Raw genomic sequence first — 7,854 nt, 5'->3', positions numbered from 1 at the left:
GAAATAGCATTCCCCTACCCTGTGTTAAGCATATAGCTAGCGTTTCTGGTGAACTTCACTTCACACCTAAAAAATCCCGATTGGAAAGAGAGAAACTTGACACGCTATAGTGACAGGCGAGGGCGAGCGAACCCCGTTAGCTACAATTCTATATCTTCTTTTTTGACCCCTTTGATTTGCCTTATCACTACAACCACAGATTGAGCGAAAGCCGCCTAAATGAAGATCAGATCACGAAATCATTCTACGATCGATCGAGTTATTCTCTATATCTTTATATAAAATAAGAAGACAGAGAGACTCGGCTTCAAGATGGAGATTGACCATCTGCACCTGCTCATTCAATTATTCTATTCCGAGAAATTCGGACTACAATCTTCAGACAGAGGGTCCCTTCGATAAACTACTTGTCTCATTGGGAATACCCTCTTATGGAGAGCTAGATTCCGTAGTGGAGTTGACTTAGCTAAATTAGCAACTTATCGATCTGCTGTAGCTTTTCAAATCCACTGTAACCGAACTATGTTAATTATGGAATACCGCCTATCCTTAGAAAATAAGATTGTCCTTGTACTTGCTCTCTCATTCCTGGGAGTCCTTCAAGGGTATCAGATCTTGCTTGAAACAGGTTTTTCTTTCGCGCTTCCCCTAGCGCAGGCAGTAGTTTGATAGCGAGTTCACCTTCCTAGTAACGTTTGCTCATTTCATTCATTCTCATTCAAATCTACTTGTAAGGCATGTGAAGTACCAGTTGTGGACAGATCCCTTGGCAGAGTATCAACTTGAGATTCTTCTTTCACCCTCCAGGAGTTCGGTTCTTTTCTTTCTATATCAGAATACGACGTAGAGGCTGAGCCTGCCGATTGATCAGACTAGCCAACTAAGGGGCCATTCACTTCTATAGGAAAATAGGTGTACTGCGCGAAAGCTTCTCTTTATGAAAACCCTTCTGAGTCGTCTATAGCCGCCAAATCCCTTTTGATTCTGTTGTCAGAGGTGCCTTTCAATTTCATTGACCATGGTACTGCATTTCATAGATACCTTCGCTATTACAGTAACGCAATTCTCCACTGAACCCATTGACCTAGGTACCGAGTCTGTTATGCGTACGTCTTTTCGGACTCTTTATTTGTTTGTGGACAACAAAAATGCAAACATGAGAAAAGGGGATCATTCCATTTTGAACACACCCATCTATCTCATCTGACCTCTCCGAATTCCCGAGTAACGAACCATGGGCTATAGATGGTTGGGACATATCATCATCCGGAGGGAGTGGTCTTAATACCGATGTCTTTCTTTAACCTTTGGGAGGTCGAACCACTGAACCTATTTCTTTGACCTTGGGACCGATAGATAAGAAGGCAAGGCAGAAGAACCAATTGAATCACGGAGAATAGGTAGCTCCGGCATGTGAACTTGTCGAACCATTCAACTATACTGTATATCGATTGGCCACATCAACGCATTTCACCTCGGAACTTGTACTTGGAATAGAGCCAGCCTTGAGATCCGCCACATCTTCCTTCAAGTCAGAGAGTTGAGATAGAACAGCTTCGCCTTTGACCGATTTGCAGCTTTCCTTTATACACAAGCCCCTATTATTAAGGTATGGAGGTTTTTTCTGGAATGACCAAAGAACAAGAGAAGTTCAATGAGGTGCAAACGCAAGAATTAAAGCAACGAGGACAAGTGCTAGGATAGGATCCCGAAGGATGGCATGCCAATTCAGCAACGTGCAGAAAGGATGGCTTCACGCAAGAATCTTGATGAACCAGGTATGTCTTCTACTAACAGATATGCTATTTGCAATTCCATTGATTCTGCTAGTCTAGTAAAATCTGCTGTAGATAGTGGTCTAGTGTTGGGCAGTACACAGGAGGAAATTGACAGGTCTATAAATTCTATTAAAGCAAGAGAACTTGCTCAAGCATTGCTTTATGAAGCTGCTCAGAAAAAGAAGTTAGCTGCTCATGAGAAGGAGCAGTCTTCCAGTGTCGAGTTAAGCTCTGATTTAGAGAATGAGGATATTACTCAGATTGTTGAAGAGTTAGATAATCACAGTACTTGTATACCAGTTGGTGACAAGAACACTACGAGCAGAGCTAAGAGGAGGCATAACAAAAAACAGATACCGCCATGAAGACACTAATCTTGAATGTGAGGGGCCTGGCCAGGTAGAAGGGGCAACCTTCTGAAGTGATAGAGTGGGTGGACATAGTTTGTGTGCAAGAAACTAAGAGAGAATAGTTCTCAGATAAAGAGTTAATGGCAATTGGTGGCAGAAAGCTTTTCAAGTGGGTTTGCAAGCCAGCCAGTGGCAGTAAAGGGGGAATGCTTATTGGAGTCAATCTGGATGTCATGGATGCAGACCTCATTGGGGAGGGTCAATTTCTCCATGGTGTTTGAGTATAGAGGCTTTGTGATAATTGTGCTTGGGTGGATGTTTATGGTCCAACCAAATTTAAGAGCTATGTTTTTGTCAGAGCTCACTAACTTTGTGCAGAGTGTTGATCTACCTTTGCGGGACATGATCAGATTTGCTCATGAAACAATGGTAGAATACATATTAATAGGATGGAAGCTTTTAATGCTTTCATATCTGAAACTGAACTACAGGAACTGAGAAGGGTTGGTGGCCTGGACTAACAAACAAGACAGGCCAGTGAGAGAAGTTTTGGATAGAGTTCTGGTTTCTTCAACTTATGAGGATTTATTTCCTAAGTTTTACTATCCCTCTTGCAAGCTGGGTCAGATCATTGTCCTTTACTTCTAGAAAATGGGGAAGATAGGGGCTGCCACTAAGTTTCGTTTTGAACCATCCGCAAGAAGGGTTTAGAGATATGCTGTTACAGAAATGGCCTACAAGAACTGTTGCAAATGTTCCATTCCAGACTATTGGCAACAAGTGTCTCAGGGCTTCAGGAAGTTCTTGAGAGGGTGGAAGGCAAATGATGCTACTGACAATAGAAGAAGTAAATCCAATCCCTGCTTTAGCCTTGCTGCTTATTCACTGGCAATCCAACCATACCATTCTTGTCTATCAGGATCAGTCTTTCCCTCAAGTCACCTTAACATGCTTCTTTCTTTCCTTCACTATGCAGATACAAAACTAGGTTGCGGACGCATAAAGCCACTGATACTATTGGTCAGAAGTATGATTTGACGAAAACTACTACTTTAGCAGCTATGCGAAATGGAAGTTTCCTTCTTCTTGCTTGTTTGGCCGTCCGAAAGCAGATACAGATATCGGGGAGAAAGCAGCTCTCTGAGCGATGGATACCGATCGATCTCGGTTATTTTCATTGATCCTGGCCTATCTCCATAGTGCTCACCCAGAGGGAATTCACTCAGCTCTGGGCCGCATCCATCTGGTTGGCATGAGAAAGAAGGCAATTCCTTCCTTGGGTCAGATCTCCGTTCCGGGATGGAAGAAAGAAATGATGGTTTGGATGAGCAATTGGGAAACACACACGGGGTCATGGATGGCTACCTAATGTGAGATGCATGCATTTCGGATAGAATGTCACACTGGCTCTGGAGTGCCCGGGGGCGATAGATATATGGATATATAGAAGGAAGGGAACATCATCTGCGAGCTCTCTCTCCTAATCCACTTTCTTATTGCAAAGGCTCCAACAGAGCAAAGTTGTACAAAAAGAAGTATGGCATATGGTCGGTCCCCTTCGAAAGGCAATGGAAAGAAAGGGTCCCGCTAGCATTGAGGAAGGAAGCGGTGAGACCAGTTCAGCCATAACCTTGAATGAATTTATATAAGCCAGGATCTTGTACCGGGTACGGAGACTCTCTAGTGATGCTCCCCTACCCCCCTCTGCCTAGGGTAATAAACTGGAGTGATAAGCTTAAGCTAATAGCACATAGAGAGCTAATACCATATCCCGCCCGGCTCCGCCTTTAGCTGACCCAGCCCGGACATCCCCTTCAAGCTTTCAAGAATAAGCATGGGAGTCGAATAGAGATGGCACTTGGAAACTACCGTTGGTATTTCAGGTTTCACATTGTACAGAATGAAATCATCGATAGGGCTCGCCCCGAAGAGAGGATGCCGCGCTTAATAGAAAATTGTTTAGTTTAGGCATTTAGCTTAGCTTAAAATAGATATGTAACATGATGTACTTACACGTGCAACCACTCCATCTTCTAGACCGGGGTCATAATTGAACCCACAACAAACCTCAGATGATGTGACTTCTCCACCCTCTAGGCAATTCAAAACTGGTCCCATTAGCTCGAATTTACTAATGTTAGAAAGGATGACGAAGGTGCCAAAACAAAGCATTTGTTTCAAGCGCTGTCGTGTCCTTGAGCTTCAAAGTCTCCAAAATCTTGATCGAGAAGAGTAAGCATTGCCTGGTGAGGAAGAGCGGAAGCATAGGTTTTTGGATCCTAGCGAAGGAGTTTCAAGCACGGATTACGCTTCTAAAGAGCACTATTTGGCTTGGCCCCTTCCTGCCAAAGATTTGAGATAACTAAAGCGACTCGCATTCAAAACTGGTGGAGCCAACGCCAAAGAGGAAATGTGTCGATAGTAGGTGAGCGCCTAGCCCCTTAGTCTTTCGGATCGGAAGATTCATTGGTTTCATCCAAAGGCTTCTGTCTCGTCTTCCTCAAATTGTTGATCGAGGATCAAAGACATTGCTAAAGCAGACGCCTACCGAACGGGAGTTCTTGTACCTGCTAGAACGACATCTGCTCGAACTTTTGTTTCTTAGAAAAGAAAATATGAACTCACAATGTGCAACAAAAATGTACCCACCGGTTGAGAAACCACCATAGTTGGATGATTGCTCGCGCTAGTAAGACAGCTTTGACTCTTCTTGATCGTGATCTGGTGATCGGTCACACCCTCTTTAGAGGTTCTAGGCCCTGCCTATTGAGTCATCTACCACAGAAACAGAGTCTCGTGATGATCCTGGTACAGAAGGTTCGTCAGGCCCGCATTCAGAGACTTCTGCCTCAGACTCATATCCATAAAGATATTCTCTCGCTTTCTAGCTGTACCCTTCTTCACACCCACCACGGAGGTTAGAGATTTCCCGTTATCAACATTGTCCAGGCAGGACTCTATTTTTAGAATGCTCGGAGCCAACCAAACAGTTTGCTACGTCCCTCGAGAAAATCAAAACTTCATTGGAAATTCAGGACCAACTTAGGAAGGCACGGACTCATACTTTGTAAGGTCGAAGTCCACACATAAGAAAATAACTAGTGCCTAGGAATACCCCCTTCTTCATTCATCCATTTAGGTAAGAATGGATCCAGGGAACCTGGCTCGGGAACAGCCCTGAAAAAACACAGTAAGAGAGTCCAATCTCCGAAATATAGCATTTGATCTCCTAAGTAGTAGTAGTAGAAGGCTTAGTATCTGACTTGATCCAATAGAGTCAGAACACACAGTAGATCCAGATTCCACACCTTGCTGTGGACTGGGGAGAGAGCAGCTCTTCGAAGCTGGGCGTTCTGTGTGATTATGGAGGAACTGTAGTACTCGCCCCAAAATGCAAGCCGGGATAGATACTTAAAGAAAGGGGGAGCGGTGGGCCTTCAAAAAGGAGCGAGGGAGTGATGGGCAACCTTTTTCTATATGTTGCTCGTGAGCCGCCAAGTACCAGTCTCGCAACAGTACTGGCGTTAAAGGATCGGTCCTTCACTTGCGGATCGTTCACGAGTCGAACTCGCTCTCTTTCCATGCCTTTGACTCACGAACTCGAGTCGGACTCATTCACTGCTGACTTTTTTGAGGATCGTTCGTTCTTCACTCTCTTGCTATTACCCGCAGGGAGCGCAGCAACCGACGGTGCATATTATCATATAGAAAGAAGCGAAGCGTAGCGATTCGTACTACCGGAAAAGTGTCGCTAACCGCTAGGCAATAGAGTCAGCTTACGGGGTGGGGCGCAAGCAAGCGTAGCGAATCACATAGAGTTGCCCCTACCTGCCAGCGCGCAGATAGATAGGCGGGTGAGCGCAGGGATGGATGTCTGAGTGGTTGAAAGAGTCGGTCCTGAAAACGGAAGTATTGATAGGAATACCGGGGGTTCGAATCCCTCTCCATCCGCGAGGTCATAAGTTCTCTCTTGCCTTATCTATAGATAAGAACGAATCTCCTCGACTCGACTGATATGATGGATGGAATGGGTAGAAGGTTGAGGTTATTGTGTGTTGATTTAGTTAGGACTTTGTCTCCCTTTCGTTATCTTCCGCCCCGGGTGGATGACCTGTGGGAGCTAAGTCGAAGATCTCGGTGTCGTCGTGAGTGGTTGATAAACAACGATTGCAGTTTGATTTAGGGAGTCCCAACCCTGTGAAGCTTAACAAACAAAGAAAACGATAGAGACTTCCGGGTATAGGGTGACGACCTTAATGAATCAAGTATTCAGGTGGCAGAGTTTTTAGCTACATAAGCGCTCAAATTCCTGAATACTTATTGCCCAAAAAATATGATCAACCCCAGGTACATTTATTAGGTTTTGATCTGAGGCTATCCCGGTCTGCAGGACCCAACACAAGTATTCATCCTTTCCAATCTGAAAAAGGTGTTGCCGAAAGCTTACCGTCTTCCACACAGATGCTACAGCCGCTATCACTTTTGCAGGAGGGGAATTACAGAGTTCGCCTCTCGACATCTTGTTTGGTAAGCGGAATTTTGACCCAGGCGCCCTAGTGTTGCCTAACCGTTCGACCGGAGATGTCAGATGCGAGATCTTTAGCTACTTGTATCAATTTGCCGCAGTGTGCTTAGATACAATGGGCTGGCAGCTGAGGCTTGGCAGGATGGGAGAGTTAATTAAGGTCGAGGGAGCAGGAAAGAGTTTGTTATTCGCTATTGGCTTAGTACGGCCTATACATAATAGGGCCATGACGGTTTTGGCAAGGCCTTGAACTTCATATATCCCTTTTTTACTCAATCCAGAATACCGATAAAGTCAGATTGAATCATTTTGTCGACCTTTCCTTTGGATTTATGAACATAGGTAGTGTTCGAGATCGCCTCTGTGCGGTGAACGCTCGAATGTAGCCAACATCATTTTTGTCCTCGCGTGGTTGACGGAGATGGTGCTGCTGGATGGAATGCTTCCGGGGCGCCATGATCCTTCTATCAGGAATAGAATAATCGAGGGCACTGACTGACTGCATCAACCATTGCTCAGTGAGCTATTAATTGCCGCCAATAGCGCTTCGCTTGCATGCAAGGCGGCTAATAAAAGCGCCAGGTAGACGCGCGGAGATGCATTTTGATTACTGGTGGTACTGGACAAGCTCTAGGGGAATAATCTCTTTCTTATTTCTTTCCTATTTCTTTCCCATGACGACTAGGAACGGGCAAATCAAGAATTTCACTTCGAATTCCGGACCTCAACATCCTGCTGCTCATGGTGTTTCACGATCAGTATTGGAAATGAACGGAGAAGTGGTGGAACGTGCGGAACCACATATTGGATCACTCCAGTGCGGCACGAAGCCGCTGACGCTGAGTAGGATCCTATGCCGCTAGCACGGTGGAGGTTCCGTAGCGCGTCATGAGCACCGGGAAAAAGGACGGTTGAGCAACTCAAGCGAACTGCCCTACCTGACTTTGGATAAAGATAGAAGGGAGAAGGTTGTGAAGGTGGCCTCGTTATCTACACATCTGGTCGGAGGACCGACCTGGGTTTTCACGAGCGTAGGCGGGTCCTGGAGTGCCCGTCAAGGGCGCTAGCGCATACCCCGGGGTGATCATCACCACCTGCACCTCACATCTCGGCACAGTGGAACGTGTAACCCGCCTGCTGTCCAAGTCAACTACTGAATTTCCTGTAATTCATAGTGCCTAACAGAACGTAGCAGCAAGGG

The sequence above is a fragment of the Triticum aestivum genome, chromosome 6D, assembly GCF_018294505.1.
Source record: "Triticum aestivum cultivar Chinese Spring chromosome 6D, IWGSC CS RefSeq v2.1, whole genome shotgun sequence".
Lineage (NCBI taxonomy): Eukaryota > Viridiplantae > Streptophyta > Magnoliopsida > Poales > Poaceae > Triticum > Triticum aestivum.
This window is presented reverse-complemented; position numbering follows the sequence as displayed.